At 48.9% G+C, this 12,060-nt stretch overlaps 1 protein-coding gene across 1 annotated transcript in view; it reads left to right on the forward strand.

The window, feature by feature from the left end:
• The first annotated feature begins 454 nt into the window (after positions 1 to 454).
• LOC138564250 (zinc finger protein 271-like) overlaps positions 455 to 12,060 on the forward strand; it is an 85,570-nt gene continuing 73,964 nt past the window's right edge. Inside the window, exon 1 of the mRNA XM_069642895.1 lies at positions 455 to 610. The gene's annotated coding sequence lies outside the window, so the exon portion shown is untranslated. The remainder of the gene's footprint in view (positions 611 to 12,060) is intronic.

Below are 12,060 nucleotides of genomic sequence, written 5' to 3' on the forward strand. Positions count from 1 at the left end.
ACCGAAAATAATTCTAACCCCAATTCATCCCGATTTTTGCAGGAGCTTCAGAATGTTGGCTTGTGTGCATGCTATTTGCAAGGCCTCTCTGACAGGGCAAGGCCTGGCAGGTGCGAGCCCTTGCACCAGACCCGACTCAGGTTTCCCGCGGGATGACACTTCTGATTACAATGCTGTGTAAAAAGAAGAGAACGGATTTCCGTTAGTAGCCTGAAGAGGGCGCCCTAGACCAGCCTATCACTCTCTAGGCTGAGCATGTTTTCTCTTCCGGGTCATGGGAGGCAGAGGCAGCACAGGCAGTACACCCTGCCAGCCTGTTATCTGTGTTCTGTAACTAGGACCCGTGTTTCCTCTTCCAGGTTACGGGAGGCAGAGGCAGCACATCCTGCCAGGCCGTTACCTGCGTTCTGTAACCGGCACCCGTGGTTCCTCCTCCTTTTCCGGGTCACGGGAGGCAGAGGGAGCACGAGCAGTATAGCCTGCCAGCCTGCAGCAGAGGAAGGGGGGAGCTGCATTTTCTGAACCCTTCCCCCTGAAGACCCAAAATCTGCACCTTTGCCAAACTCAGCGCACAAGAAACAAGAGCCTGGAAGTGCCTGGACTGGCTCAGGTAGGAAATGGTCAGGTTCCTTATTTTTTGATTGTTTTAATTTTATTTGACATTTGTATGTTTCAAGACACCACAATGCAACAGGGCAGGTGGGAGGGTGGGGGGACATGTGATACATAAGAATACAACAACGAAACGGTTCTATTGGCCTTGTCATAAACCTACCAGATTGTAAAAATACTTAGTTGCTAACATAGTGCATTCCAATCTGTATGTGCTTATGCATTCCTAGTTTTTTCTTTGATTTCTGGAACTTGTAGTCTGAGTTTTATAATGGGAATGCAAAGAAAAAAAACTTGATAAGCACCTAGAGAATGGAATGGATCATGTTGGTAACTATGTTTACTAAATGATCCTGGAGGAAATCCCCCCCCCCCAGGAGAGGGAGTGAGCTGGGCTCTTCTATACAGAACCCCCTGCAGGGCTTTCCTTCCAGATTTGGGGCTCTTCTCATCATTTGGGGTCAGGTAGGAAATGCCCAGGACCTTCTCCTGGGTTTATATGAATAGACTGAATAATCCTGGAGGAAATCTCCCCCAAGAGAGGGATCGAGCTGGGCTCTTCTATAAAGCGCCCCCTGCAGGGCTTTCCTCCCAGCTCTGGGGCTCTTATCATCATCTGGGGTCAGGTAGGAAATGCTCAGGACCTTCTCCTGGGTTTATAGGAATAGACTGAATAATCCTGGAGGAAATCTCTCCCAGGAGAGGGATTGAGCTGGGCGCTTCTATACAGCGCCCCCTGCAGGGCTTTCCTCCCAGCTCTGGGGCTCTTATCATCATCTGGGGTCAGGTAGGAAATGCTCAGGACCTTCTCCTGGGTTTATAGGAATAGACTGAATAATCCTGGAGGAAATCTCTCCCAGGAGAGGGATTGAGCTGGGCGCTTCTATACAGCGCCCCCTGCAGGGCTTTCCTCCCAGCTCTGGGGCTCTTATCATCATCTGGGGTCAGGTAGGAAATGCCCAGGACCTTCTCCTGGGTTTATATGAATAGACTGAATAATCCTGGAGGAAATCTCCCCCAAGAGAGGGATTGAGCTGGGCTCGTCTATACAGCGCCCCCTGCAGGGCTTTCCTCCCAGCTCTGGGGTTCTTATCATCATTTGGGGTCAGGTAGGAAATGCTCAGGACCTGCTCCTGGGTTTATAGGAATAGACTGAATAATCCTGGAGGAAATCTCTCCCAGGAGAGGGATTGAGCTGGGATCTTTTATACAGCGCCCCCTGCAGGGCTTTCCTCCTACCTCTGGGGCTCTTGTCATCATTTGGGGTCAGGTAGGAAATGGGCAGGACCTTCTCTTGGGTTTATAGGAATAGACTGAATAATCCTGGAGGAAATCTCTCCCAGAAGATGGATTGAGCTGGGCTCTTCCATACAGCGCCCCCTGCAGGGCTTTCCTTCCAGATGGGGTCTCTTATCATCATTTGGGGTCAGGTAGGAAATGCTCAGGACCTTCTCCTGGGTTCATAGAAATAGAGTGAATAATCCTGGAGGAAATCTCTCCCAGGAGAGGGATTGAGCTGAGCTCTTCTATACAGCGCCCCCTGCAGGGCTTTCCTCCATCTCTGGGGCTCTTATCATCATTTGGGGTCAGGTACGGAATGCTCAGGACCTTCTCCTGGGTTTATAGAAATAGATTGAATAATCCTGGAGAAAATCTCCCCCAGAAGAGGGATTGAGCTGGACTCTTCTATACAGCGCCCCCTGCAAGGCTTTCCTTCCAGCTCTGGGGCTTTGCTATCATCATTTGTAATGGAACTCCTCCATTACCCTTTCTTCATCTTATTATTATTTTTTATAGGGTAGTTATGGAGGGCAAACCTAGCTTCATGTAGCAGCGGTCCACTTTATCAAAGGGGAAAGAACACAGTGAGGAAAGCAGCTATACAAGGGAGCAGGGCGCTAACAACAGGTGATGCCAATTTGGTAGCAAGGGATCTACAATAGTGGCGTAGCACAACATTTGGGGGCCCTGTTTTGACCCATGATGAGCGCCTTCTCCCTCAAACACCCCCCTCTTCCCAGATCCTCAATGAAACACGGGCCATGCCACAAGGGCCACTCCCCACTTGATATCCTTTCAGGTGTTGCAGCCTGAGTGCCAAGACCAGGAAATTTAGCAGAGATGATATCCCTTACCATGCAGCTTGATTACAGACTACAAGAAAGACATTCAAAGAGGAGAAGAAGTCGCCCTTCTATCCAGCAAACATTCTCCCTCCAACGAAACCATGCAATTAGGGATAGCGCGAGGACCTTTGTCCCCAGAGGAACGCGCCCGTAGGAGGAACCTCAAGCTTTGCATGTATTGTGGTTCGAAGGACCATGTAGTACATTAATGCCCCATTGCTCCCCGTAGGAAATCGGTAAACGCCCCTGTCCGACCGTAAAGGGAACCACAGTTCGGAAATATCACAACAGTTCCCTAACTTCATGCATTGCTTCTCTTTTTTTTTTTGTTTTTAAGAGTAAACAACGTTTATTGAAAACTTATTTTGAACACTTTGCCAGTAAAAAGGAATCTTTGAACGTTGCATTTGTCTTATAACACTTTATGCTAGTTGTCAATTTGTCTGTGGTCCTTGGTATCATGGTGTCAGAATTGATGTGCAAAAAGAAACGGCAAACACCATAGTGTGTTGCCGATGACCGTGGCTCTGATCCTACAGACACTCCCAAATTGGTTCTCCAACTGAGTCTCTCCTGTGGCAATTCCCAGATCATCAACATTGCAGCACTGGTAGATAGTGGAGCCGCAGGCAAGTTCAATGAGGATACGTGGCCAGCTCAACATAACATTCCCTGCGCCTCCAAGGCCATTTTCATCCCAGTTGAGAGTGTGGATGGCAGCACTCTCACCTCAGGGCCCATCGTGGAACACACTGTTCCACTTCTCATGAACATCGTTTCCCATCAAGAAGAAATCATATTTGAGATCATTAAGACTGCTCACTATCCTGTAATCCTGGGTTTGCTGTGGTTAGGGGTCATTATCCCTTTGTGAATTGGGCTGCCGGAACATTCTTCTTAGGGTCAGAGTACTGTCTTGCTCATTGTTTATCTTGAGGTGCTCCGGGTCAACATACGCCTTTGGTTTCCCATTCTGGCACATCCATCCTACTATGCTCAACCATATCTAGGGGCTACCCCCAAATGTTCTCTTCAGTACCAAGAAGTCTTTACTAAGACCGAATATTCCACATTACCACCCCATCATAGAGACGACTGCGAGATCAAGCTCATCCCTGACCATCCCTTGCCATTTGGGCGCAAGTACATTGTGTCGGCACGGGAAAAGGAAGTGTTGAAGGACTATCTCTAAGTGGTCTGATTGGGGAGTCCACTTCCCCTGCAGGGGCGTCTCTTTTTTTTTTTTAACCTAAATAAGACTCTCAAGAACTACGGCCCTGTATTGATTTCTGCGGGTTAAACCGCATAACCGTGCCGTACTGGTACCCTGTGCCACTCATACCAGACATTTTGGAGGCTGTGTAGGGGTCCACTATTTACACCAACCTAGACTTAACAGGGGCCTACCATCTCATTAGAATAAAGCAAAATGACGAGTGGAAAACGGCCTTTCGGCACACCATTCGGCCACTATGAGTACGGAGTGATGCCCTTTGGGCTTTCTAAAACACCAGCTGTATTTCAGCGTTTTATGGACCATCTATTCTCAGATATTCTACTCCACTATGTAATTGTCTATCTGGACGATATCCTGGTGTTTTCCTCTTCCCCTTCTGATCATGAAGGCCATGTTCGGGAAGTGCTACGACGACTACAACAAAATCAACCTTCTTTGTAAGATTGAAAAATGTGAGTTACGTAGGTGCAAGGTGGACTATTCGGGTTACATCCTCTCCTCGGAAGGAATTGCTGTGGATCAGCGGAAAGTGGCTGCAATTATGAACTGGCCGTCCCCATCTTCAGTTAAGGAGATCCAGCGATTCATAGGGAATTTCTACAGGTGTTTTATCCCCACCTTTTCGGATTGTATCCGACCTTTGACATCCCTTCTGAAGAAAATCACCCCCTTTCAATGGACAACAGATGCCCAGCACGCCTTTGACGAGCTCAAAACCCGATTCTCCTCAGCTCCAATTCGGATGTCTCCAGACCAGAACAATAAATTCATATTGGAGTCTGACGCTTTCCATCATGCCATTGGATCAGTACAGTTACAGGTTGATGAGAAAGGAGAAGAAAGGCCTATTGCTTATCTGTCCAAGACCCTGACACCAGCTGAGATGAACTACACACTCTTGGAAAGAGAGCTTTTAGAGATCAAGTGATCGTTTGAGGAATGGAGACACCTATTTCTTGGAGCTCAACACCCTATCAAAGTCTGTACTGACCATCATAACCTTTGGGCCCTCCAATATGCTCAAACCCGCAACAGTAGGCAAGCCCGGTGGGCCCATTTCGTTTCCCCTTATCACATTGGTCCTCATTACGAGTCAGCCGGTCCAGAAAGAACGGTGGTGGTAAATCCGCCACCACCGTTCTTTCCGGACCGGCTGATGAAGAGTCCTGCAGGCGGGAGGTGTCACTCCCGCCAGGTCTGACCTGGTGGGTTTAACACCACCCGCCTGCAGGCAGACATGGAAACACCGGCACCATTACAGTATGGTGCCGGTGTATCCACTTCCCCATTCCCATGGAGTCCTACGCTGTCATGATCTCTGCTTCCAAAAGATCAGGACCTGCCCGACTCCCTTGGAAGCAGACCCATAACCCCGGTTCCGAGTGCCAGCCAGTCCCAATTGGGACCTTTTGGACCCTGTCCTGGCGCCAGTGGCACCAGGCTCAAAAAGATGCCCAGTCCCAGCGCTGGAAGCGCCGGGCTCATAATGCTTGGGTGGACTTACCTGCAGCAGACCATGCTGCTTACTTACCTGCCAGTTGAACCCCTGATCCTCTTCTGTTTGGGACTACTTTTCCTGTTGGGTGGGGCAGGAGCCACTCCCTAGGTTCAGAACACTGGAACTCTTCTGGAAAGCAGGAACTCTTTTCTTACCTAGGCGTGGCTGTGGAAGGAGACACCTAAGCACTACAGGAGGCTATTTAAACCACACCCGATGGATGAATCTTGCTTTGTGTTATTCTGCATTCTCTGCATCAGAACGCTCATCGTGTCTTCTGCTTCTGATCCTGGGCCTAAGGGAACAAAGGCTTACCATCCTGGAATCCAGTCTTCAGCAGCACCTGTAAAGACAAAGAAAGAACAGGTTAGCACTACGGTCTTCAGTGGCAGTGCATCTCTTACCTGGTCCATCGGCTGTCACCAACGCCTCGCGCTGCATTCCGGCATCTGAAGACAAAGGCTTACCTACTCTTCGCATGCTCCGGAGGTCTTCGCACTGCATTCCGGCATCTGAAAGACAAAAGCTTACCAGCTCTTCGCACGCTCCGGAGGCCTTCGGCGCTGCATCCCACATCTGAAAGACAAAAGAAGGTGCGTTTAAAGACATTGGGCAACTTTATTACTCACGTGCCATTACTCCTTCCCACGCCGAATCCAGTGGGTATTCCAGTACCCTTCAGCTTCTCTAAAGCTCTGAACTTGTACCTGCAAGATAAAAGGGAAAGTTAGTGGCATCGTGAAGCAGGCTACAAGCGCTTACTTACGTGCTTCCAGGCGCTTCTATTCCTCACGCGGGTTCGATCCTCAACTCTCATCAGCCCGCCATCCGCCATCGCCGGAAACCTGCAAAACAAGAGATATCATACAAAAGACTTTTAAGACATTTGAAGTGCCCAGAACTTACCGTTCGTGCAGTTAACGACGGACAGCAGTCCTCTGAGGTCAAGAGGCCTGCACCCTTATCCAGTGAAGAAACTGGTTACGGCACCCTGCCCCGAGGCAGATGGAGAGCTCGGCGTTCACTTACCTAAGGTGAGGGCGTTAACCTTTGGGGTTCTACAGGAGAAGAGAAAGGGAAGAGGAGAGAGGCACCCAATAACCCCAGTTCATTAATCCCATATTTTCTATCTGCAGACATCTTACTCTTCGAGTCAGACATACAGTGCACAGAGGTCCAGCCCAAAGAGCCAACCGTGTGTTACACATCACCTTTGAAGATACGGCATTCACCCAGTCAAGACCGGCGCCTCTGCGGGAATCAGGTGAGCGTTACATACAGGACTCCATGGGAATGGGGATTAACAGAATTCCGCCTCCGGAATTACCGGGTCACCGGGGTTGTAATGCCCTGGTGATTCCGGCAATCACGGAGGCGGAACGGTAATACGAGTCCGGCGGTAGCCTGCCGCAATTTCCGGCATGGATAACCGCCGGACTCGTAATGAGGCCCATTGAGTTGATGTTCATTCAAGGCTGTGTCAACCTTCGAGCAGATGCACTCTCCCGGAAGGACCCTGTGCGGAATTCTCAATTTCACTCTGAACCCATCTTTCCGAAAAAGTTCATTCATGTCATCATGGATTTCTTACAACAGATCGCAGTTAAGTCTCAAAACCTTGAAACACAAGAACCTCAAGTGATTGCATAATATCAGCTCACAAAGGACCCAGGGTGTTATGTTTTGGAGAACAAGACCTACTTACCCTCCGAGATGCTTCGTTGAGAGGCACTACGACTATGCCATGACTCAGTAGCAGCAGGTCACTGAGGAGCGACCAACACCCTGCAATACATCCAAAGACACTTTTGGTGGCCCTCTCTGCAGGTAGATGTTCAGGAAAATGTCTCTTCCTGTACTGTGTGTTTACAGAACAAGACACCCTGTACTCCCCCGGTCGGGAATCTGGTCTGCGTGCCCTTGCCAGACAGACCTTGGCAGAGAATATCAACAGATTTCATAGTAGAACTACCGCCATCTCATGGTTGTACCACTGTTATGGTCACTGTTGACTATTTTACTAAGTTGGCCCACTTTTTGCTGTTGGCTGGAATTCCTTGAGCTGCCCGAATGGCACGTCTTTTCATCGACCACGTCTATTCACTCCATGGTCTTCCCGAAACCATTGTGTCTGATCGTGGTTCACAGTACACCTTCAGGTATTGGAAGCAGATCTGTGCTACGTTGGGTATCAAACGAGCGTTAAGTTCAGGATACCACCCCAATCCAACGGCCAAACAGAGCGAGTGAACCAGACTCTCAAAGGATACCTATGGTGTTACATATCTGCAGCCGGGGATAACTGGAAGGAACTGCTCCCCTTGGCCGAATTTGCTTACAATAATTTGGTTCATTCTTCCATCATAACCAGCCCTTTCTTGTGCACCCACGGCTACCATCCCGCTACCTTTCCATCCCTGCTTCCTCCGGCTACGGTTTTTCCGGATATTGATGGTTTGATCGTACAAATTCAACAAGACCATAAAACAGCCCGTGCAGCCCTGCAGGCTGCTCAGGATCAGATAAAATACTTTGCAGATCGGCACAGGACCCCTGCTCCGTTGATTCAGATTGACAACAATGTGTGGTTGGCCTCTCGATTTCTCCCCCAGCATTTGGTGCCCTTGTATTGCTCTCCCCTGAAAAGTGCACAGAACAACCATAAATCATCAATGCAATTATAGAGCAAATACTTCAACCCATAAACAGACAGACACAATAACTCACAGGCACGCACTCTTTAGAAGATAATTAGCTCTTTACGGCTATTTATTCAAAGATTACAAGTACATAGAAATAACTCATAAAACTACTATGGACATAGATCACAGAAGAAGTAAAGAAGTCAAAAGAAATACATCACCGTGAGCGTAATCCAAGTCCTCATCTCATCCAGAAGCGGCTGGAAGACTCCGGGGGCAGCCAGGCCGAGAGTGCCACAGCTCACAGGAAGGCCAGACGGAGCGTCCTTCTCTGGCTGAAGTCTCACCTGACCCCCTCCGAGTTCCCGCATATATAGGAACTCCACAAAAGGGGAGTTAATTCTCGAACCTTCTGGAATTGCACCTGCGCAGTTGAGGAACAGCCGTCGGTTGCCAGCTGGGTCAATCGAGAGCTCCCCCGAAGGAACGCAGGGCCTCCCTGCTCTAAAAACATGCTCCACGGAGAACAGTAGCAAGTCATAACAACATTAGCTTTTCCCAGCAAAAATGGCCTTGACTGCATACCAAGTTTGAAAAAGCATGTTTGTCTCAGCACTGTGAATCTAACACTTCAGCAAAATGTGTGCAGCCTTTCACTGCGGAGTGAAGTAAATATCCAACATGGATCCGAGCGCTCCCAGAATGCATTGCGTGCCCGCGCCATTTTGAACCAAGCATAAATCAAGGAGAACAGCCCTCCAAATTATCTCCCAGATATTTTGGTCGCTTCGTAGTGCTTGGTCTGTGGGGCCCTGATGCCTTCCATCTTCATCTGCCTCCTTCATGTCACAGGATCCACACAGTGTTCCATGTCTCTCAACTCAAAAAGGATGTCTCTAACCGTTACCAGCAGTCTCGACCGCCTCCTCCTCCTCCGATAGCTACCTCTTCTGGCCCTGAGTACGCAGTGGCTGGTATTTGTGACTCCAGATATCGATGCGGCACCCTCCAGTATCTTGTCGATTGGAAGGGGTATTCACCGGCTGAGCGCACTTGGGAACCTGCATCGGGGGTGCACAGCCCTTGCCTGGTCCGCAATTTTCATCGCTGGCATCTGGGTAAGCCGGGTGGCGTCTCTCTTCGGAGGGGGCATATTGTCATGCCTCGTGCTATCGGATGGTCTCTGTGGGACAGAAGGAAGTGCTTGGCAGTGCGCTGTTGCCTTTCCCCTAACATGGTGGCGCGATCTCCGAGTACCGTTTCTGTCTTCCCTGCAAGCACTGTGGGTTCGGCTCCTCCCCCGCACGTGGGCGGAAGTTTATCAGCCGTCGGTCAGAACCGCCTCGCATTGCTGCTCCGTATGAAGCCACGCTCCATAAGTTTGCATACGTTTTCCTAAACCGCATGTTCTATTCTACTGACAGCAATTACTACTTTTTCATTCTCCTTCCTGCTCTTTCCAGACTCCTTTTTCCATGTTCCGTTGTTCTCTCAGCGGTTTTTCAAGAACCGAACCTCGCATCAGAACTTCGGAGACTCTGCCCAGCATTGGTACGCTACTTCCCATTCTTTCCTGATTCCTAATTTAGGCTCTTATCTTCTTCCCATTCCTTGACTTACTGTGTATACTTTCCCCTCTGTTAATACAGAACATCTTCCCGTTCTTCCGGTGCATCTCCGTCCCTCCAGGCATACTCGCGGTGAGCCCGTATCCAGGCAACAGCTGCCATTCCCGGTAGGTGTAGATCCTCCTGTCTCATTCCACGGTACTCGTCTGTGCTCTCTCTCTCTCTCTGTCTCACTCTTACCTTATACATACAGAGAGACAAGACTACATACTGGAACCCTGCAACCGACCCAGTGCTGTTCTTATTGAATCAAGGAGTCTCAGGTACACCCTCGCCCTCCATAGGGAACCACTTGTACCTGCCTTTTCAATTCCCTAATACCTCTCCTTGCCTTCACAGCTCCAGCAATCCACTACTGAGCATCTCATCAGGATCACTTCCATTCACCTCATCAGGAAATGTGCATCCATCCACGGCGCTACACAGGGTTTTCTCCCCCAGAGGGTTTCCCAGGAAACTCACCCTTCCCCTGACTTAGTCTCAGACAAAGGGAGAGTGACCAAGTGGATTCTCACTACAGCTTCCTGGCGACATCTTATACAGGTTGGTGATTCTTTTTGTACAACAAGTGTTTACCAAAGGGACGCTTTGTTCAAGGCTTGTCACAATTGTCACACCCAGGCCCACAAAGCCTGCGACAAAGGAAATACAAAACCAGGAATCGCAGCTGGCGTAATGTTGCGAAAGATGTCAGCTGTTCATGGAACCCTCCCACACTGATGGCCAGGGCAGGGTGATGCGGTTGCCATTGTGGTACCTAACTCCAGCGGAAAAAGAAACGCCAACGAGTTCAGCACCACCGGTGAGTCGGAAGAACCTGATAGGGGACCGTACTGTGTTAGGCTCACGGTTGCACTGTCAACATTAAAAGATTAACAGACAGAGGTCTTTGTTATGAACGAACGTGGTACCAGTGATAGAGTGGTCCGGTGCCACGTGGGCGCTCATCTGACAGTCTCTAGCTGCCACCCATCTTTTGAACAAAGAGAATATGGAATTAGTATGGAAACAACAACTAAGAAGCCCGAGGGAAGGCTGGTGCGAAGTGTCAAGGTGGTCTTACAAGGGTCCATCCAAAACCCCTTGGACAATCGACAGTCCTTGACACGTTACAGATGTTTTGACGATTGTAAAATTGTGAAACAGGCTATTGCGTCCGGCTGAGGGGGACGCTGTGCGAACTGTGTTTTTGTGAAGCCAGCACTTACCATAGGCTAACAGAGTGACCAAGCGAGAGGTGATCACCCTTCGGAAGTTGGTAAGTGCTTTGGGAAGTCTGAGCCCAGAGGAGGGGGACCTAACTTAAAAATTGTGAGGCTGTGTAAAAGGACATTGAGACTTTTTGAATATTACAAATGAGATTGTAATTGAAAGGCGATAGTGAACCCGACCGAGGGACGCCAAGAGAAAAGCAAAGGGAAGTGAGTCCCAGTCTATGAAGAAGCTAAGTGAACTAAATTGTGACGACAAGTATGAACCCGACTAGGGATGTCCACAGTGAGTGGCCAGTCTAAGCCCGACTGAGGGAGGCTGACGACTGAGAGAAAGATCGGAGCCCGGCTGAGGGGGATCCGAGGGTGAAAGGTAATCACCCAACGTGAAGATTAACAGGAGGAACGTTTATTTTGTTGTTTTAGCATATCAGGCCCTCTGAAGTATTTGGCCCTTTGCATGAGAACAGACTTGGGCACAGAAGGCCCTGATATAGAGAAAAAGAACTGTAAGCTTGTGCCGGAGAAGTCCAATAGTGTGCTGTGCTCAAGAGTCCCGCCCTGTTCCGTGCTAAAAAATGTGGGGAAGACTTATCATTTTGTGAACACTTTTCTTTTCTTGTGAACATTATCCCACACTATTTTGTAGCATAGCAGTAAGGTTTTGCAATAGTTTTTTTTTTTTTATAGTTTAGGCCCTTTTTATTTGACTAGACTCTACTAGGACTGGAATCTTATTATTTGATGGTCATAGTGTGCTCCCTTCTTAGATTTAGGTTTAGATTAGGTGTTTATCACACCGATTTTACAGTTTAATAAACACTTTTGAACTGTGATCACTTCTGTTGGTCTTACTTTGAAACCATAGCTTCCTTAAAATAAGCAAGAGGCGCCGAGAGTAATTAGCCCCACTACTCCAAAGTGTTGAAGTGCCCTTGCAGGCCTTCTTGGTTCGATACAAAATAGGGGTCGGACGGGACAACAGCAGGCTCAGGGTGCCATCCCTTACAACACGTGTCCGGCGGTTCCACAGGTCTGCTCTTTCATTTCAGGATACTTGGCTCCTTCTGCAGTTTTGTGTGAACTTCAGTTGATCTACCTGGAAT

This window comes from Ambystoma mexicanum, chromosome 1p (assembly GCF_040938575.1).
Source record: "Ambystoma mexicanum isolate Mex_15411 chromosome 1p, UKY_AmexF1_1, whole genome shotgun sequence".
Taxonomy (NCBI): domain Eukaryota; kingdom Metazoa; phylum Chordata; class Amphibia; order Caudata; family Ambystomatidae; genus Ambystoma; species Ambystoma mexicanum.